A 23,519-nucleotide genomic window follows, 5' to 3' on the forward strand; every position below is an offset into this window, starting at 1 on the left:
TCTCAAACTATTTTTGCAACGTGTGATATCATTTTTTTTTTACCTTTTTTATATGAAAAATCAATTATTGTTTGACAACTCCTCTTTAATAAAGATATATCTTCCTAATTTTATATAATTTTTTAGGATAAAATTTGGGTCAAAGTCTTTGTATTCTACTAAGTGTTTCATTTAAAAGATAATACATGGATATTTTTTTCCTAATTATAAATGTCTTATGTTAAATATCTATTACAACTTTTTACAAAAAAATCATAAAAACTTGACAAAATAATATATATTTTTTATTTTTTAATTTCTTCTTATTTTTATTTTATTATATAATTGGACAAAAAAATAAAGAAAAGAGAAAAAACTATAAACGACGCATGTATGCGGGCCTAATCATGTTGCATTTGGAGAACTCTTGTGTGCCTTAATTGATTCCCTGGTCCCTTGCTTGCCTTCCTCAATCCTAATTCTAGTATTATGATGGGAAAAAAAGTTTTTATTTGCATTGACTTTTATCCTTATACAAAAACAAAGTAAAAGCACATTATGAAAAAAGCACAGGAAACCGTAAGAATCTTGGACAGAGTGAGGTGTTTTAGGGGCCGAAAAAGAAGAAGAAATGAGATTTTACCATTTAAAAACTCCTATGTCTTTATCCATTTTAGCCATCCCATTTATTTCCTGGACATGACATTTTCATTTATTTTTCCATCATTTTGTAGTATTGATCTCAACTTTTGGTATGACATCTCCAATTTTTATTTCTATCTTAAGTTGTAATACATATACTTTGTTTACTCTTACTTAAATAGAAAGACGGTCTACAATTAATTATAATATTTTATTTTGTTAAAAATAAATTAATATGATGATTTATTCAATAATACTTAAGTTAATTAATAATGTGATTAATTGTTTAGAGATTTCATATAATTCTGATTATTGTGGGAAAATAGTGTCGACCTACTGGACCTATAAAGACTTGCATTTGACGAACATTAGAAGAATAGGTGCTGAAATTGTGGAATGCAACCAGGAAAGCAATAATTGATCTTGTTGATCCCAAAGTCTGAACACTTCAGTGACTCTGCCAGCATTTGCATCTTCAATGGTGGCAAACCTTTGCGGAATCTGAACCTCATGAATAAAATGAAGCAAATTATAACCATGAATTATAGGTTCCACCTGCGACTTCCAAAACAGATAATTTGTCGAATCAAGCTTTTCAGTAATGATGTGATTTAGATTGGTGTTCACTGGAGCAGGATGCACAGGTGGCGCAGCACCGCTGTGCGGTGGATTGGGGTCACCACCACCACCACCACCAGTAACAGGTGTAGCCATGAGTGAACGAAGAAAAACAGCCAAACACCACACGCGGAAACAGAAAATACAATCGCACAAGCAAAGAACAGAATCGCAAAGCAGGAAAAAGGAACCAAACAGAATCGGAATCAATGCAGAAACATCTTGTGATGAACTCTGATCGTAAGGAAAAACTCAATGGCACCACAAAAATTGGGAAAAACAGATTGAATCGAGCAAAAGGCCCAGAAAAATCAACTCAGTAGAGTGAAAGGCTCAGAAAGGAGAAGAGAATCGAGCAAAGCTCGGAAAAAGAGAAAATATCAGAGATTCTTCTTCTAGATCGAAACCTGAAGCTCTATGATACCATGTTGAGTTTCTGTTATTGATTCGGAATGTGAAAAATTAGTTACAACAGTTTGGATCTCTCTGTATATAGAGATCAACAGAAAACTAACTACAGCAGTTAATCCATCATGGTTAACTGTGAACTAACCAAACAGAAGTGAGAGCTGTACAAACACAGCTGTGCAAACCAAAATTCAAAGAGAAGAGTAAGATACTCTAATAGTGATTGACAGGATCTGTAGAAACCCTTTGCTAGACAACTCTAATCTAAATGATTTTATTATGGTAAGAAGAATTATTTGCTTTGGTTAGAGGATGGCAACTGGGATAATAAGATTTAGCCAAATACAATTTGTTTTTTATCAAATGAAATGAATGATGAGAGACAGTTTCAAAATCTATTTTAGGGTTGATTTTTTTTTCTTAATTTCCTTTATAAGTTCATTCTGAAATTATTTGTTCAAATCTTCATTTTCATCTAATTGTATCTTGCAGCATTATTCAAAAGGCTAGCAATGCATTAGAAGTACTAAAAGAGGTCCTTGATGTTGTTGATGCTCAAAATCCTCAGGTGAGTGCCGAGAGTTAGTTATAGAATCTGAAAATAGTTACATTCTAACTTTTGCTTTATAAATGGTTTATTTTCAGGGAGCAAGGGATGAATTCACCCTTGACCTTGTAGAACAATGTTCTTTTCAAGAACAAAGGGTTATGCATGTTGTGATGGCTTCTCGGTAAGGCTACTTGAAAATTTTCTTTTCTTATTTTTTGTCTATACAATTTCCTTTTTTCTCCTTTGTAGACTTGAGATGATTCAGATCAGAGGGTGGATGTCCAATTCCTTTCTTATAGTCTGTTGGTAGCTCTAAGAAATTTGCTTTGATACGCATTCTTTTCAAATTGGCAATCCCTGAAAAGAAAACTATGTAGGCTTTGTTTAATAATATATACTCGGTAGATTTTAGGTGTTGATCTGTTAGACCCCTGAGGTCAAGGCAAGAAAGCTGATAATTAGATAGAATCTAATTAATAGAATTCAATTCTGATACAATTAGATAGGATCTGTTAGGATTTATTTCTGTTATTTAGTCTCATTCATTCCATTACCCAGTTTCTTTGCTTTAGACAGGATTTTTTCCGTTAAGATTTAGCTTCCTTGTTTAGGGTTGTCTCTTCTATAAAAGAGGATGAATTCTAGTATTGAATAACAAGAACTATTTTGGGTTTGTGAAACTTGGAGATTCACTACCTCCCAAAGCACTAGTAGCATGGTAAGATCCTTGCAGGTTCTAGAAAAGTATAAATTTGGTTTTTATGTTCTTCTTATTTTCTAAGGAGAAGGGCAAGGCAGAATCTTAGATGTACACATGCATGTACACTTTATGAGACAAGCACAAGAGATGTAGTCATGATAAAAACATTTTAATTTTTTTAACAAATATGTCAACAAATGGTTACTCAGTAATTAGAATTTGAACATATTTGACGGGTTGAGAAATTAATTATACCTAAACTGGAATTACTTTTAACAAAAATTCTTTTCTTGCAATTTTCCCTAATATTTATGTATTTGCAGATGCACAAGCACAACACAGGCATTTATTAGTATTGTATGGTTAATTTGTTCCTTAAATTGGTTATGCATTGGTCTTTTGTAGGGATGAAAGGATAATTTCTCGAGCAATTGAATTGAATGAGCAACTTCAGAAAGTTCTTGCAAAACATGATGACCTTCTTGCTGGCAGAGTTACAATGACCACCACTCGATTTGACCATGAGGAGGAAGAGGAGGAGCCTGAACAGTTAGTCCAAAGGTGCCTTCCCTGTTTTTGGAATTCAATTTATTACCCTTTTGTAACGAAGGATAATACTAAATTTTCAGAATTCTTTCATCTCTGTATGTCTAATCCCTTGCAGATTACTGGATACGACCACCCACTCTCAATAGAGTCACCATCCCGAGAAGTTGATACTCGTTCTCCACCAGTTGTGATCCCGCCATCTCGAGAAGCTGATGCCCGATCTTCACCTGTTGTGATACCACCTCCTCGGTCGAAACAGAATGGGGAGGTTCCTCATCCAGTGGCAATTCCACCCCACCTGCAAAGCACATTGAGAGGGAGAGGTTTTTTCAGGAGAACAAGGATGGTTCTAATTTGTCTGGCCACATGAGAGGTATCTCCTTACATAGTCGTAATGGCAGCAGCTCTCGCAGTGGAAGCTTTGATTTTAGTGACTGATCTCTTGACAACAGGATCTCTTTTAGTTTTTCTTTTTCATTTTTGTCTAAATTTGGAGTTGGTATTATTTAAGCCATGAGGAATGGGTGATTTCTCATTTAGTCTTAGTGAGTATGGAGATGGGAGGAGGAAAGGGAAGCCGAATCAGCTTCAGTTTAGATATAGATATTACTTGTAATTAGGCTCGGATATTACTTGTAAGGCTCTCTCAGAGTATGTGCCATGACATGAGGTTTGCAAGTTTCACGTGCAAGTGTTATAGCTGATAATGGTCTTTCTTCTTATCGAAAGCATTTCAAAACCTTCAGCACCACTTTTACTTGTTTGTCTATGTTATCTTATTGGATTAAATTACAATTTTGGTTATTTTTTAATTCTTGACTTGTGATTTTAGTTATTTTATTTTAGAGAATTTGTAGTTTTGATCAAATTCTTAATTTCATATACGCTTATTTCTTTTACTTTATATGTTTTAATTAATTAAATTATTTTTTTATACTACCCTAAATCTAAGGTTTAATTAAATACAATAATAAAACATATGTAAAACTGAATATTGGACTAAAATGGTAGATTGTAGATTTTTTAAAATAAGAAAATTGAAATTGCAAAAAATAAAATAAAATAGATAAATCAAAATTGTGGATCAAGAAACTAAACAAAGATTAAAATTAAGTCTTTTTATTCAATAAAGCAAGATCATGCTAGGTTCACAACGAGCTCCAATTTCTTACATAGTAGATTTGTTGTTTTTTTAGGTTATACGGTCAATTTGTCTTTTGCTTTGAAGTGTTATCATATCCTTAAATTCATGCATATAATCGAGAAAAGATCGTAGAAATGAAAAATCTAATAAAAACGAAGGAGTCGATCATATAATGCTAAGGATTAAAATGATAATAAAAAATTGAGTATTACAATAAAAAAATTAATATAGTAAATTTTTATAGTATCAATAAAATAATAAATAATTCTGAAGTAAGTAATTTTTTTCAAATATCCCATTAATATGATAGCAACAAAAAATGAACAGGGAGAGGAAATTTGTTTTTCCTTTATTATAATTCAAACTCATTACAATAGTGAATAGCAACTTTAGCATCTCTCTTAACTCTCTTGCATGTGACTCAAAGTTTCTGTTTGATGAAACATTCAAAATTGTCCATTACCTACTTGATTTAATCCTCCCACCTTTGCTAGCTCCCATATACACATTACCCCTACATACACAGGAGGAGTCTACCAGCGACAACTTTTTTGATGTAACAGACAACAGGTCAGTCTCTCGTTGTGCCACTAATTTTAAAGTGGGGCTGCCAGGAGGATGATATAGCCACTTCCAGCCACCATAGGGGTTCCTTATTACATGATAGGTTGTTGTTAGTATTCTATGTCAAAAATAATTCACCTCATACTATCACATAGATTAAAGAATTAATAAAAAAACATTTTTATTAGAAGGTATAAAATTATGTTTTTTATAATTTTTACCATAAATATATGTTTTTAATTTTCTTAATCAAAGTGTTTAAAATACGAAGGATCACGTGACTCTTTCATTTTTTATAAAAAAAAATTAAGGGTATTAAAGATTTGTTGGATTTGTATAAGTGGAAGAAGAATGTGTAGATTTTCAAACAGGATTGAAAAATTTGTAGAATTTGTTAGATTTGAAGAATTTTTATGAGGGTTGATTCAAAGAGGGTCCTTAATCCCATTTGCTCTCTCAAGGTAAACCAGTATAAAAATTTTGATAATAGGAAAGCTTTAAAATCCATATAAAGTTTGATAGAAACTCACACCACATCATGCTTAACTTTTTGTACAACTTCACCCAACTTTTAAGTCTAAGGAAGGTTCATAGATCTCCACATTTTCTAAAGATGTATTTAAACAAATTTAAAACAAATTTTAATTTTCATAATAAATGTATTTAAAAATTACTACATATTAATATTATATCAATAATTAATTAAATAAACTGACAAATTTTGATAATTATACAGTATTATATATTCATATTTACTATTTTTATATTTCATAGTTATTAGTATTTGAATAAGAAAAAAAAAAGAAATATATAAAATAATTAACTTAACTTTGAAATCATTAATGATATTAGTATAGTTTTATAGTATAAAGTCATAACAATGGTTCTAGGAAAAAAGTCATAACAATGATGTGAATAAACTTCACACTTATATAATTTTTTACTCACAACTTAAGTAAAGGAGACAAAAAAAGCATGATCAAACATTTATTTATCATAACAATGATGTTGATGTTGAATGACCTCTACCACTACTTTTGTTGTCTACTTATTGATACTTTATATTTTTCATATTTAATATTAAAAAAACTGACATAATTTCTAAAATGCAACATCATTCATTGTTAACAATGTTAAATCTTTTACAATAAAGATCAAAATGGAACTAAAAATTTGTATAAGTACTAAAACATGTAGTTTTTTTTAGGTGTATAGACTAAAATATAAAATTTGTGCAACTATAATTATAAGAACAACATATAAAAAGGTGTCATTATAAAGACTAGAATGTAAAGCACAGCCCATGTTACATCAACATCTATTGATGACTTCAATTATTTTTGAATGATCGAGATCAAAACAAAACTCAAAGTGCTTATCTAAAAATTAAATCTTTCTCTAAAAAATAATATAAAAATTAAAATCAATGATTTTTAAATATATAGACTAAAATATAAATTTTTTATAATTATAAATACTAAAGGAGTAATTAAACCTAAAAATGAGATTTAAATTTAGATTTGAATTTAGGATCATGAAAGTTACATAAATCCTTTACATAAGTGTCATCTGAATTCAACAATGTATTTGCGCTTAGCTTTTATCATAATATTCTTATTTCATTTTCTTTTTAGGTGATAAAGTAATATAAAATTTAAGAAATCTGTCATAACTTTTTTTTTCATAGCTTACTTTGTTCGTCATTTAGTTAACTTCTTTTTATCATATCATTCATTTGTCAATTTTTTTTTTATCTCTTATCTTACTATGAAAATATTGTAAGAAAGTAAGGACGGTGAGAATATCATTAATCAAAAGTCAATATGCATTATCAGGCTCAAAGAGCATTTACATATGAGCACCTTATTGGTGCGTAATTTATTATTACCTCCATATGTCAATGTTCGGACATAACTATATTGTGTAGATGTCAAGTGTTGGTATTTTGTACGTGTAAGAACACAAAGATTGTCTTACATGTATAAAATACCAACGTCCGATAACATATGGAATCTCTGTACATCAGTAGTAATGAGTTTCTAAAAGGACATGTTACTTGGATCTTTCATGGTGAACAAGTTTGCCCATCTAGTTTTGTAGGTACATCCCAAGTGGAAGGGGAGTTTGACCATGACTTGGATACATTGGTTCATGATGCATTCACAATGCATGCAACTAATGAGAGTAATGATACAAATATAAGTATGGAGGATGGAGATTCTAGAGCACTCGTGAATAGGCCTAGTGTTCAACAATCCGAAGACAACAATAATTCAGATAAGTTCTATGAGATGTTAAGGGAGGCAGAGCAAAGTCTTTATAAAGGTGGTAAGAAGCTTACAAAATTGTCAAGACAACAAAGAATCTTGTAGGGTTTCCATGTTGAAGATGGGGTCACACCTAGATAGAGAAGTGTGACATGTTGAAGTCCACTGAACAAAGATAGTGTCGAGCTAAACTTTATAAGCGGGGAACAATCCTCAACTTACAAGTTGGTTTTGTAGGGTTGAGACAAATTATTGTTTTCAAAATATGAGGACTTCATTCCTATTTTTCTATTTTTATTGTCCTTACACACATCCTAATTGTGAAACGTAATAAACCAATCTAATCATGGTCTTATGTGTATTTATTTAATAAATAAGAATGACAAAGCAACAAGCACTAATGGCATTGCATGGGAACCAAGAATCTTCTCAGACGGATTAATGAGATGGTTTTTCTTTTTTATATTTTTTAATATTAAATTGCTTAATACAAATAGGATGATTAATTTTTTAACTAATGTTAGACAACAAAGGCTAAGGGAGTACAACCTTCCAGGGCAGAAATTTATATTGACACTAGAACTCGAAAAGATAGAAGTATTATTACTGAAAAGGCTACTATTGTAATTATAAGAATTTTAATTTGTATTTCAATACTTTTTCTTTGTTTTGCTCAATTTTCTAATAGAAGGTTATGGGGTGAGAAGGAGTAACTAATGTGGAGATGAGTTTTGTTTAATGACATTGAAGTATTGAGGTTATAGTGACATACTATTAGGTGTCACTGTATACCCTCCCAAAGTTGATGCCAAAAATATTCGTAGGACAAAGTCTTTTATACATCTACCTACGGATTTTGGACATTGATGTCTGTATACGTCATTTTTTTTTTCTTGTAGTGATGTGAAGAAGAAGATGCTTCATTGACCATTATTACACTATTGATCGAACCCAAAGGTGATGTGTTGGCTAATTTATTAAAATTGCTATAACCGTGATATTTATAATATTTATGGTATATTAAAATGTATAATATATTTTTTTTTAATTTTCTTAATCAAAGTGTTTAAAATACTAATTAACAAAGTATCACATGACTCATTCATTTTTCCATGAAAAAGTTAAGGATATTAAAGATTTGTTAAATTTTTATGAGTGGAAGAAGAATTTGTAGATTTTTAATTATTATTTTATAAACTCTTATAGTTTTAAATGTTTTTTAAAAATTCAAGAATTCCTTTAAAATCTTATAAATTCTCTTCAAATCTTATGAATTCATATTTTTTTATAAATTTATTAAAATCTAATATGCAAAATCTGTCTTTTAAAATCTATATGATATTTTGTGCTAAATCTTTTTAAAAAAATTATAATCAAAATACGCCTGGTACACATTTTTTTGGTGATTAAAAGGGAGGAGATAGAGTTCTAGAAACTTATTTGAATGTGAATTATATTAATATGGATGCATAGAATTCAAGTATGCTCTAATTCTTTTCAATTAAACACAGATTATGTGATGGAAATGATAAAGGCAGTTATATTATGGATCAAAGATAGGATAGTAAATGTCACTCCGTCATTTTATGAGTAGTTGTCTCTAATTCATTACTAAGCTTGTCTTCTTATGCTATTGAAGTTACACACAAATAATAGAGATTATAAAATTCCTTTAATTTGTGTTATATATTCAACCGTACATTTTAATCCAACAAATTCTATATTGGGTTGATTCAATTTAATTTATAAATTTAAAATTAACTTAACCATGAAATCCAATTAGATCTATTTTAACCAAGTTGATGGTTTTTCCTTTAAATCTAACTTTTGAATAAAAATTACTCAATTTGAGATATATGCAAACATAATCAAATCAAATTAAAAATGCACGAGTTTGATGTGTTGGCTGACGTTTCTATGTCTTCCTTTCTTGGTATCCCTTGTATCATTTCTATTTAATCTCTTTATTTGCATATTAAAAAAAGTGAGTTTGAAACATGTTATTATATTATATTATTAAAAAATATTTATTAAATAATTGTTATAATTTTAAATATAATAAACACTTTTATCAAATATTTGCATTTATTTTACTTCTTTGAATGATAATCACAGTTATTAATATGTGTCATTAAAGGATTTGGATCTCTCCAGTAACTATTTTCTTTAGCCTCTTTTCGTTATCTGTCTCTTTAGATTTTAGTTCCTGTCCGTCTCTTTATTATTTGCTCATTTTCTCTATCCAAAAACTAGGATAAACATAAGAACGTGGATTGATTATTGATATCAGATCACCATGTCAAAAAGTTTGTTTGTTGGGAATTGAATTTTGATTTGCGAGAAGAACGTGGATTGCCGCACGAAGCAATGAAAAAAGATGGGAGGGAAAGCATGGTTCCCAAATGAGCAAATATTAGTGTTTTTATTGACATTTCATTCACTTATAAATAAGGACATTCGCCATAGTATATTGTACAATATTTTTCATTCAATTAACCTATTTTTTTAATTTCAATCAATTAACCTATATAAGCTTCGAACATGCATTTTATATCTATAATTTATTTACACCGGTGATATGTTTGGCTGGGAGATAGAAAAATAATTACTTCTGCCACGTTCCAAAATATGGAGAATTTTACATATATTAGGTGCATAGGTGTATGTATTACAACAATACACCAACTAACTAAAAATTCGCCTCAAAATATTTTGCTGATGCGGATTTAATTTATGCGCTGCCATAAGTCACTGGTAAATGATTAGGTGCATTGTAGTTTTCTTTACTAAAAAGAAAGAGAAAATAAAGGCTGAAACATATAATGCTTGAAATCCAGTAGCCTGCATTTGTTGTATTTGTATCATAAATAAAATTAGGAAATTTGTTTTTTTATTGTCCCTTTTTAAGCCCTTCACCTATATCATTTTTATGATTTTTAAGAAATGTGTTCACGATTAAATATTAATACAATTATTATGTAATATCATTTTCAATGAAAATTATAAAGATCCAACTTGAAAAAGAACATAGAAGTCAGATCCTAAAATTAGAGGGAGTTGAATGGATTAAACAATTAATAACTCTACGGCAATTGACAAACTAGTATTTGATGTAGATGTGGTAAACTATATGTTCACTTTTTCTCAAGATTATGGATCGGCTAATTATTATATCGAAGATTTAACAAATCTGATGAGGTTATGTAAAATTTCGTAATGGAGGGGTGAGCATTGTTTAGAGCCCTATAAGCATGAATGCCGTAGGGATTGGAGTGGTCAAACGAAGCAGCTAATTCTTGGTGCAAAGACCAAAATTACGTAGATTTGCATGAAAATGACACGAGAATTATTCGGATTTGGGCGTGCAAAAGTTTTAACGACTAGGACTTCTATTGTGAAATTTGACCAAACATAACCTTGGGTTTTCAGCATTTGCATGCTTTTTTTTTAATAATAATATCCCTTTAGTTCTTTTCTGTATCAGTCATGCTACCTATGTTTTAGGTTTAAATTCAAAATTTGTCCTCTATTTTATTAAATCTAACCATTCAATCTTAAATATTGACTAAACTAAAAAATTGATCAATAATGATTGTAAAATTTGTTATAAAATACCATATTAATAAGTTTTATGTAAAAATAGTTTAAATTTTAAATTTTATTCTTTTTAATTTATTATATTTTTATAATCTTATATATTATATTTTAAAACATAATATATAAGATTAAATTTTATTTTCATATAAATTAAAATATGCATACTTATATAAGCTTTATTTTTATTTTATATATTATATTTTTATAATCTTTTTTTATTTTTATCACACTATTCAAAACTTATTTTATACAATAAATATATAATATAAATTTTATCTTTAATTTATTTTTTATATAAATTATAATTTCATAAAATGAAAGTATTTTATTATCTTTAAAAATATTTAATTATGTGATTTAATGACAATATTTTTTTTTACCTATTAAGATATTATTGCTATTTATTATAATAGTATTTTTTGTTTATAATTGACTTTATTTAATCGAGTACGTAATTTTGTCAAAGGAGCTGTAAGTTGTACGAGCTGTATGAGTTAGTGATATTAGCGGTGCTACAGCTTGAAAAAATGACTAAAATTCATGATGGATTTTTATGCGTATTGATCAAGTCTGAATTGATAAGTCTTAAAAGTGTTTGAATTTACAGGGACGGGTATCTTTGGTTCTATATCTAGGAACACCAGAAGTATACAACATTTATTTTAGGTGACAACAATGGTAGTTAGTTCACATTCAACGAACTCATAAACACGCACCCTATCTCACCAGCAACCCAACTTCTGAAAACTACCTATTACAAGACAAATTATTTTCCATGTTCATGCATATACCGCCGAATCTTCAGCAAAACACACACGACCAACGCCTGAATTCCATGTAAATAGAAAACATTGACATTTCCTAACATTCAACCATCTTTAGCATTTAAGTTTTTTTAAGACACGATTGGAAAGCCAAAAACAACTCATTAGTGAGAATTTGACCAGCACTCCTCTCCATGGAATGGAAATTTGTTTCTACAATAACATCCCCATAATCAAAATAATCAACTTCAATCTCTCGGTATCGGAAAAAGGTCAAACACCTATGAAATTGCTCCACAAAATCAATCAAGTTAGTTCTTGAATCAACATATTTTCCAATGTGGTCATGTAAGGCTTCACAACGTGATGCCATCCTAATACCGGCAAAGAAATTCCCACAAATATGCGCAGGAGACCACATCCTCCTTTTGACATATAACTCATTCAACCAAGTATTATCCTGCAGCCCAAACCTGGACACCATTTCATTCCATTTTTGTTCAAATTCAGACGCCTCAAGTTCAATTAACATTAGTCTTTTCAAGAAAGGCAAAATGTCAGTGTTCTTCAAATGACTTTGTGCATTCCTTATCAAATGCCATGCACAATGCCGGTGAAATGCATTTGGGAAAACACGTCTAATTGCATTGTTCATTGCGACATCACCATCTGTTATAACTGAAGATGGAGCTTTTCCATTCATTGCTTCCAAAAATTATTCCAACAACCATACATATGACTCTGCAGTCTTGTTCGTTACAAAGTTGTTGCACACACTATAGTCTTATTGTGATGATTAACGCCCGATAGCACCACAAAAGGACATAGCTACTTATTCTTCTTATAAGTTGCATCAAATGCTAATAAATCTCCCCAGACTTGATAATTCTTTTGGCTTTCACCATCACACCAAAAAAGATGTGGCAGATTGTTGTCATCATCCACACTGTACGATACATACAGCATTCGGTTCTTTGCCCCAAACCCTTTAGGAACTTGAATGCACCTTGCACATCAGACTTGTGTTTTCATCTTTGTCTCTCAACTTGATTATAAATCTCTTTTCTAAAAACTCGGACATTCTCATATCCACTAGTGTTTGCAAACGCACCATACATATGTGAAGGGCGAATCCTTACTTTTTGAAAATTCTGAATTTTAATTATATCAGTTGTTGTCATCTTCCTACGGGCAGGTAGCAATAAACAACGCTTTGCATCCAGCATCTCATGTTTGTGATCAAAATTTAACATTGTGACATACCACTGACCAGTAACAGTGTGAACATGAACACAGAACATTGCCTCACACCCACATCATGTTAATTGTCTGGACTTCCGCCTTTTCGTTTCCAAGGTTAAACCATTCTGTTTATGGAACCTAGCTCGAGAGCAAACAAACGTTTGCTGCAATGTTTCACCGTTTACATTTTTCACAACATTGCCTTGCGTACCAAAAAACCAGAAAGTCTACCCAACCAGTTATAGAATTCAAATGCAATTTCAATATCAACAAATTCTAAACTCTCCAGAACATCAAATGTTAAATTTGCAAAATCAAATGAGTAGATGTCACCTGGACCATTAAGAATTATGGGATCTGCATCACAATTTACATCATCACACCCAGCATGGTCATATCCTGCATAGACATGAACAGCATCATCCTCTTCGCCATCATCCTGTTCTGCCTCATTTTCCTCATCATCCACATTCTCTTCGTCCCCATTTTCATATAAACCACTGCCGCCAACAAACAGATTGTCCACTTCAAACTCTATGTCCTCCAAACCCTACCAATAATCTGATAGCAATTCAGCGGAGTTTGTCTGAAGGTTGTTGCAGCAGATGGCTTGATTCAACATAGCAGCTTCTAGAATCTGTTCCTTTGCTTGTTATCACTTTGCACGTTTTATTTTAGTGGCAATATTCAAAAGTTTGTTATAACAAACTTTAGATATTTTGTAAGAGCAATCTATAAATAAGGAACAGAGTGAATAATAAAGGTATCAGAAAACTTATCTTGCATTTTCTTAGCTTCCTTAGTTTCCTTTCCTTAGCAGTAGCAGTAGAATGGAATAGTGTTTCGTATCAATTGGTCCGACCTGCCGGATAGCAATTCAGCAATTCTGTGTGGTTTGGTGTTCTGTGTGGTGTTCTGTTTTTTGAGCGGTGGGTGTTGACAGCAATTCAGCAACAGAACACCACACAGGCCACATTGCAGAAGCTACTAACAGGCCAAGAAGAGTGAGTAAGAAGCCCACTTACTTGCAGGACTTTATTTGAGTTTCAATTGCGCGAAGGCTCCAAGTTCTTGTAGAATCTTCCTGAGTTTGTTACAGCATTCCACTAGTTTGTTGGTAGTGATAATTCTGTTACAGCAATTTGCATGAATTTCTGTTAGCTATAGTAGTATAAATATGTAAAAGAAGTGGAATGAATAATCAATCAGAACAATTATCTCAATTAGTCTTCCTTCTTAGTACTTAGCAGTAGTATAGCATAGCACTTAGCAGTAGTATAGCATAGCAGTAGAGTAGTTTCGGTTCGTATCATAATCACAAAAAAAAAAAAACAAATATCAAGCAAATCCTATTTTCAAAAAAAATCAATCCATCGCCGTAACCAATACTAGGAACTCACATGTAACTCTCTTTCCATAGCCAGAAATGGTCAAGTTAACCACTATTAGCAGTCCAACTATGTTATTACATGTAGATGAAAACGTCTAATCATTATTCATCATTACAATCAAACAATTTAATCCAAATATACTTATTCTACTAACAAAATAACAAAGGAACCAACGATTAATAAAATAATTATATGCTACACATAACGATTCCTATCGTCTCACATAAACAAAACTCAAATCAAACCCAAATTTGATAAATGCCTATGGGTCTCAAAATCAATAACATTCAATGTTAACTGAAGTTAACTATCATAAATCTTATTGAAATCCAACCCTACCTGGATGCCTCAACCGTCACAACAATGTCAACAAAAAGTCCATGCACTGTCATTTTCTTCAGAAACGACAATTTCGAAGAAGGAAAACGGCATAACACAAGACGGCGACGGAAACCAAATCATCACACTGCGCCATTCCTCGCCGATCCACGAACAACCATAGTTTCAACTTTAGTCGAGTATGCCTACAAACGTTGTCTTCTGAAGGCAAATCTCCGGCAAATAGGGTGAATGGGTGATACACAAGGAGGGTAAAAAAGCGAGTCTAGGTCAACACAACTGCAATCCACGTCAACATGGTCCACTTACCACTGCAGCCGGTCACCCACCTACAATCACAACCACAAACAAAAAGCGCTCCACATCCAACGGCTGAGGTTACTTGGGCACGGTACAAGACCCATGACACTAGTGCATGCTAGAACTCGTATGTGAAGACCCCAATCCCAAATGCATTGAAGGGCATCTCTGACTTTCTCTTACTATCATTGATTTTAACATTTTTTCCTCTCTTATTTTCTTTATTAAAATTCTCTCCTCCTTAATTTCTTTCCCTCCTTTAGTTAAATATTAATATAATATTAAATAGACAAATAAATGAATTTTATTATCTCGTAAACATTTCCCTCCTTATTCCATTTTTTATCTCATGAGTAGGAGGAAAAATTTATGTGGATTCTGTTTTTGTTTCCTCACACATCACATCACATCCTGTTTTCTCAATAATCTATACACCAACTTAGAAATATATAATTTTCTTGTTTCCTTCTCTCCGTTCTTCGCTTCTTTCTTTTTTTCCTATCCGATGAAGCTGTATAGATCCGAGTATTTATTCTGCGTAACAGACAGCCACAGAGCATGCAAGAGCTACTTTACACATTTAAATTATAACAAAGTAAAGAAATAGCTTTAGAACTTGAAATACATACATAAGTGACGTTATTGGATGCATGAGCAGAACCATGTCCAGATGATTCACAAGTAACTATTGAATAATGATACAATTACTTTGTTATAAACTTAAACGACAACATAGAGGCTATAACATTTTGGAAATTGGAAGGCTACTTAACATCTGAACACCATGGTATGTAGTACATACTACAACCCTGAGAGTTAGGAGATGGGAAAATTAAGCATAATAATATACAGTTTTTTTGTTAAGAGGAGGGAGAAAAAGAGGTTAATCAAAGAGAGTTAACTGGGGCATGTATTAGCAGGTTGGAAGGTACACAAAGCTATGCAAGCAAGTAAGAGAATGGCAAAAGAAGCACCATCTTCTTCCATATTGGAGCTGCTCCTCTTGAACATGCCAATTTTCCCTTTGTTGCACTGAATCTGCTTCTTTATTCTATTCCTCTTCTTTGCTTCTTCCACTTTAGACACCATTGTATGTTTCCTTCAAGACAGAGAGGGATCAATTATGTTGTGCATGAGAAAGTGCTATACATGCACCTACTCCTTTTATAGAATTCCAATACAAAAATGCCCTTGTTTTTGCCAATTATTACTTAGCCAGAATTTACTCCTATAAGTGAAAGATTGGCCCATCTTCAAATTATAAAAAATACGGATAAATGCCATCATAAAAAATTTCGAATGTAGGACCATGTTGGAAACTTGGGGATAAGAATGTGGTACTATTGACACTTGACATATCTTTCGGCTTACAGCTACACACCACCTACCATACCTCAGATCTCTACTTTACACTGATACGTCAATCTTGAATTCCAAGATTGGCGGCAAATTTTGTAAATGTGTAGTATTTGAGTATAGATCAATTCTACAACCATTAATTCCTTCCGCTCCCGGCGCCAAATAAAACGTGTATGCACTGAAATTGCGGTTGTATAGTGCATTGTATTATTTGTATATTAATCACATTTTTTGGTAGCTAAAAAATTTTGGGAGAAAGATGGTGTCCCACTTTAAATTAAGAAAAGCTTTTGGACTAAATATTTAGATAATAATTATATTTATCTCACCTTTTTTTTTATATAGATGTCTCTCATTTCATTAAGCCAGAAGAATAATATTACTCGCAATGTGACTGTAATTAATATGAAAGACTACATACGATAAAATCAAATATAGAATTTTCCGTTAAATAAACCATCCTCAAAACGTATGAGTACGAATGCCTAACCACTACGTATGCCAACCCATTGAATTATTTACCTCACCTTAATGTTGTGTTTGATATAGTTGAGAAAAATATTTTTGAGAAAAATGAAATAGCACCATGCGAGTTTGGTATGAAAGATGAGCGAGAGACTTTAGATTGCAGGTGGTGGGTCTCACCATATCAGCTTTTATCTCCTAATAATAAATGTATCATTTTTCCCTCGTTAATTATTTTGTTTTGATTTTTTTTAAGTATCACATAACTTATGACTTATTAGGGTAATGTGATATTTTGAGTAGTTCATTCAATTATCTGTATTTTATTTTTTACATATTTTTCTTAAATCAAATAATAAGACATGTTATTTTATTTTAATTAATCTATTTTTTCTTTTTTAATTATCTTTCTATTTTTATCTATTTTATTTTTCTCCTCTAAACCAAACAAACCTAAAAGATGAATAAGGTGTTCAAATTTGTAACCTATCAAATGTGATTCCTTGTATTATTTCACTTGAAATCTTGAATCAACCTCTTTTAGCTTGATAATCACATATACGAGTGGGGATATCATAATGCAATTGCAAATAAAATGAGTCACAATTATCTTTTAAGTTTAAATTTGAGAATAAATATTAGAGGATCTGAGGCAGACAATTCACAAGCAAGAAAAAATTGTTTAATTACAAACAAATACAATCACTATTTTCATTCAAATTCTAATTTTTTTAAGGAAATTCTTTTGTATATTAATGCCAATGGCCATGATAATTCTCTTTGAGTGATGATTAATCAGGATCAAATATCAAGATCGATATTTAATTATTGAAGTCCGTGATTAGTACATCCAGAAGTCTAAGTATATATAGTTATCCGAAGACAACATAACAGGATATATACTTGATACAAAACATTAAAAGTGTGTTTGGATGGAGAAATTTAAAATTTTGATAAATTTTAAATTCTAAGAATTTCAAATACTTTAATTGAAATTCTTTTATTTTCAAAATTTTGTGTTTGGATAAAAAAATTAAAATTATGAGGATGAAAAAAATGAATGAAAAAAAGAGAAAATATGATTGGTGTGCTAGTTATACGTGTTTCTCTATGCTCATATCCGATCGATATTTTAGGAGTTGAGAATGTGTTTCTTGAAGAAGAAATGTAAGAAGAAAATTATAATTTCTTACCTTTTATAAGAAAATTAAAATTTCAGATTTTTAGTTGTTTAAAATTTTGTTTTAAAATTCTAAAATTTTAAATTCTTCATAAAAAGCATCCAAACAATGAATTCTAAATTACAAAAATTTAAATTCTCTGATAAATTACTTTCCTCAATTAAAATTTTTTATCCAAACGTAATCTAAAAGGATTTTAAATTTTAACAACTTATCATTGCATGACCAAAATATTTCGATGAATAAATTCTATACAAAAAAAACAGAGGAAAGATTTACCGTAATGTAAGGAGTAGGTAATTAACTTCGAATTAATATTCACCTTGGTTTAAAGTTGTCTTTTTAAAAGAAAAATAATCTCATTATATTTTATCATGAGATTTTATATTAAAAAAATTATAAATTTATATAACATTTCCCCGAATCTCTATGTCACATCATTCGTGTTATCTAATTCTACACTTTTCTCTTTTATCAAAAACATTGTATAAAAAAGTGTAGAAATAGAATTTCTCTTTTTATCATTTTATGGTTGGGGATATCAAAACATGCCTCAGAAGGATGCAATTCAAAAATCCGTACGTCTCCTGTTCCTCACGTTCATCATCTTTGCGTTTCAATAAATAAATGTTATAATGTTGTACGATTTTACCCCCCCCCCCCCCCCCAAAAAAAAGAAGAAAAAATAAATAAATAAATAAAATTGTAATATAATATTCCACTAAATTTTATCAAAAGAAACTTAAGAAAATAATAATTATTAGAAATAAAATATTGTAAACATAAGAATAATTTAATTTCTTTCATTTAAACTAATTAAAAAAGTTTAATAAAATATATTTTATTTTTTTACAGAAAATATATTTGATTATAGTAATCAGTATTCATAAAATATTATACTATGATTTTCAGTGAAAATAAAAATAAAACAATAATACACTATCATATGTCTTTCCATTTATCCATCTTATAACTTTTTGTCGATAATACAATGATTTAATTTGGAAGCAGTATACACATTATGTAATTGTTCTATGTCAATCTAATAATTTATATTTAGTTAAAATTAGATACGGCGCCATTATTAAAAAAATAGAAGATAGGATACAAAAATATTTTTATCTTTATTATAAAAAAAAGGTGCAAAAAAAGTGTATACGAACATATGTCCACCTTAAGCTTTTAATTTTTATGTACATACACAAATTAATTAATAAATAAGTAAATATAAATAAAATATGTGTACATTTTAAGCTTTCAAGGATTTTTATTAGCCACATATCTATCAAAATTTTTATTTAAAAATCAGGCTAAGTCAGATGGATACAAACTTTTTTTATTTGTAAGAATAAAAATAAATATTAGAAGATTTATAACAAGTAGAGCATCATGATAAACCAACTAATATAAACCCTTTGATAACACAATGATATAATGCGATGTTTCTCATATAATTAGTAAACGTATTGAGGAATTTAAAAATTCATTAATGATGATAACTATTTACAATCATTTTAAACTAAATATATATATATAAGAAATTTTTACTTAAAAAATGAAATTACATTCGTACTAAGCTTACTTTATTTGATCTTTGTATATCTCACATCAATGATTGGTAGCAAATAAAGTAATTTGTAAACCATGAAAACTTTGTTTGCAATGTGTGATATTGAAATATTTGCGTTGTTGCTTTAGGGTGAGCTTTGTCTAACCACCGCTTCCAGCCTAATGATTAGTATCATAAATGCGTGATATATTGCTATCGAGGGAACAAAAAAGGTTAATCAAATTAAATTTGGGGCATACTTAATTGCAGTGTAAGAATCAAACCTTTAATATTTATGTAAGAACAAACTAGATTAGAATGCAAGAGAGTTTTTTTTTTAAAAAAGAAAAAAGAAAAAAGTGATAGAATGAAGACATTCATCCCCAGTAATACTAGACAGACTACCAATATGATATGTTGAAACTATTAGAGGAGATTGCAAGTTATTGTCTAAACTCTAAACTAATGCAAAGACAAAACAAAGTAAAGACTATTGTAAGAACTGTCACAAAACACAAGAGGAGATTGATAGTTTATATATTGAAATTAGTATGTTGAAAAAGAATATGAAATTGAGAATGAAAACAATAGAGAAAAATATTAATCCAAAAAATCTATCCGAGATTGCATACGATCCATTATAAAACACATATATTATAATTCAAATTTCAATTGTATGCTTGATTGATTTACTAAGATCTCCGTAATGAATCACAAGACTTTGAGTAACCAAAATTGAGTAAAGAATTGATCCAAGAGAAAGTTAGTTCCCTGAGTAATGTGGCATAGCCCAGTGCCGTAGTCCTATTTCTTTATCTGTAAACTTTTGATACTAAGTTACTAACAAAGGCTTTCTAGAGCATGATGAAAGACAAAGTAACCAAGCAGGTATGGTAAGCACAAAAGACAAGTAAAAGATTTTCAAAGTTAGTGCATGTTTAGTTCACATTAAATTATCTAAAGTCATATTGAAATATCAATTAATTTGATTTTAAGCAAATCTTGGTATGTTTAATTTTAGATCTAAAATTAATTTTGAGTTGAGGTAACCTAATGCATGTTTGGTATTTTGTTTGACAAACCCAAATGTGCATCAAAGTGGAAGCTTCCAATAGTAATTTGTACGTCTTTCTCTTGGCAAGATTTCAGCTTAGTTTTAAAGCAAATCCAAACTCACTAGTTTTGTGTTGGATCAAAAAAATTATGCTGAATTCTTTACTACTAATTTGCTTTTAGAATAACAGTATTCAAAGATAAATTACTTTACTTCAAAATTAATATTATGTTAACATTCACTCAAACACCTTAGGCTGTAACCATGTTTAGATAAAATATATATATATATATATATATATATATATATATATATATATATATATATATAGAAAGTGGTCATATGAATTGGTTTTATGAAAATGTAGTTCTATTTGTTATATAAATTGACAATTAGTGTGGAATTATGCTGACAATTATGTATGTTATATATAAGAAAAATTGTTTGTTTGAATTTTAAAAAAAAATTACATTGATTGTGACAATTAGATAAAAAGAAAATATAGAAAGTGGTCATATGAAAATGTAGTTCTATTTGTTATATAAATTGATAATTAGTGTGAAATTATGCTGACAATTATGTACGTTATATATAAGAAAAATTGTTTGTTTGAATTTTAAAAAAAATTGATTTTTTATATTGATTGCGACAATAATAGATCTAAAAATAACTTTTTAAATCAGTTGTAGCGAGAACTATGAATTGTGAATTTTTATATCAGTTCTCACTACAACAAATCTAGAAAATACTTCCTATTAATAGTTGATTCTATATCTTCTCAAAATCAATCTAGAAAATTAAATAGAACTGATTTTTTTACCACTAATAATAAGTTATATTTACAGCATATCTTCTTTTTTTTTATATTTCTTTTACGTATTCAAGATTTTTCTTTTGTTGACAGAAACAAGTCAATACACCAATTTTTTATAAACTAGAAAATACTAGTGCATAGTATTTGAAAAATCGACACATGTATCGTGGCACCGCCACCCTTAATTATTCAAGCAAAACCGAATGGCCATGCATTTGAAAGTGATATGGAAATTTATGTTTGCCATGAAGTTCAGTTAATGAAAACGAAGGAACTATGCTTCATAAACTCTATGTTTGTTGCCACTGAAACAGACAATCGAGTAAAGGATAAGGACATGAACCCATATTCAGGGCATGAAAGGGAGTGATTTCAAAAAATGGGATGTTGGCTTTTCTTCGACCATGGATGGCACTTTGATTGGTTTGACTAATTGACTCTTCAACCGAATTTTTTAGTTTTATGGAGGACTTGGGGTTGATCCTGTAATTGGGATAATTAAGTCAGTTAATTGTTGCAAAGATTAATGTAGAAACTTATTCACTTACCATGTGTACTAGTTGGAGGTTCATGAATTATGCATGGGTGGTGGTGGATTTTGCTAAGCTTAGTCGTACAAGGAGTCTTTGTGTTCGCACTTCGCACTATATGGTGTACATGTATTTGAGTCTATACCAAAAGATTAGTCTTTTATTGGCACAGAGTTGCTTCGTGCCCTTTCATATTTTGCTTCCTGCACCTCGATCATTGCGTTGATTATTATCCGTATTTATGGATAAGGAATCAAAATAGAATAAAGTTAACTCATTAGGGTTGGCCTAGTAGGGGGCTGAGATAGAATGCAAGAGATCATAATTTCAAATCTAGTGCAATCATTAAAAAAAAAACAAAATTGTAAATTTGGTTTCTCAGTTTATCTTCAATTTTGAATTTGGTCCCCCAATAATTTAATTCACGAATTTGGTCTCCCTATTTTGTAAAATCTTGCACTGTTGGTCCCCCAGGCCACAATTGAACGTTGACCGTTAACAAGTGATGTTAACTGCCACGTGTCACATTCTTATTAGATGATGACTGTCATGTGTCATGTTTTGATTAGATGTCAACTCCATGAAAGATGAAATGCATTGTTGTTTTCATTGTCCAATCAGAACATGACACGTGACAGTCATCATCTAATAAAAACGTGACACGTGACAGTCAACATCACTTGTTAACGGTCAACGTCCAATTATGGTCTAGGAAACCAACATTGCACGATTTTACAAAATAGGGGGACCAAATTCGTGAATTAAATTACTAAGGGACCAAATCCAAAACTAAAGATAAACTGAGGGACCAAAAATGTAATTTTGTAAAAAAAAAAATAGGAATCGTTCCAAAATAGCCCATATAACATATATATGGTTTGATCTTTGGTTATTGTTTCCTGCACTTTTAAGTTGCTTCTTAAACCTCTTTTTCGACCAATTACATTCTATAATGATTATAGATTTTAGCTTTCAAATGGTCGATCCAAAAGATTAAAAAAAAACATTATGAAAAGTATACAAAAAAACAACTTAAAGGAGCAGAAAGCAACACCCTAGATCCTATTTATAACGCCCTGAATTTCATAAACTGTAAATCAATGTTTAATTAATTTCTCATGTTATTTGATTATGTGATTCATTTGGATGAGTTGAAGTATTATGTGAATTAGTCATGTGTGATTTGCTTAATGTGGATGTTGAGTTATATGAAGTTTTATTGACTTAGTTGAAATTATGAAATTTCAAGTTATACTTAAACTTGTTCTAATAAAACTGTAATCTTGGACTTGTTAACCGTTGGATCGCCTTCAAATTTGTACTGTAGATTCTTAACCCACGTCTTCACATTTTAATCGTTGGGATTTGCAAATTAACATTTTTTGACATCTCGCTTAGCACAAAAAGCGCGAGAAGTGTGCTAAGCATAATTTCAACCCAAGAGGAATTACGCTCAGCACGAAATGTTGCGCTCAATGCAAGAGGAATTGCTCTCAGTGTGAAATGTCGTGCT

General features: G+C 30.3%; 1 long non-coding RNA gene and 1 pseudogene across 1 annotated transcript; one reads left to right on the forward strand and one right to left on the reverse strand.

The window, feature by feature from the left end:
• The first annotated feature begins 962 nt into the window (after positions 1-962).
• LOC102663012 (TOM1-like protein 5) lies at positions 963-4,258 on the forward strand (annotated as a pseudogene).
• Positions 4,259-12,671: 8,413 nt separating this feature from the next.
• On the reverse strand, positions 12,672-16,177 carry LOC100819303 (uncharacterized). Its single transcript, XR_005891179.1, has 4 exons — positions 16,029-16,177; positions 14,755-15,588; positions 14,050-14,153; positions 12,672-13,886 (listed from the first exon to the last, which is right to left on the reverse strand). It is a non-coding gene; the product is annotated as an uncharacterized lncRNA (long non-coding RNA).
• Between the last annotated feature and the right edge of the window lie 7,342 nt (positions 16,178-23,519).

The sequence above is a fragment of the Glycine max genome, chromosome 4 (assembly GCF_000004515.6).
Source record: "Glycine max cultivar Williams 82 chromosome 4, Glycine_max_v4.0, whole genome shotgun sequence".
Taxonomy (NCBI): Eukaryota; Viridiplantae; Streptophyta; class Magnoliopsida; order Fabales; family Fabaceae; genus Glycine; species Glycine max.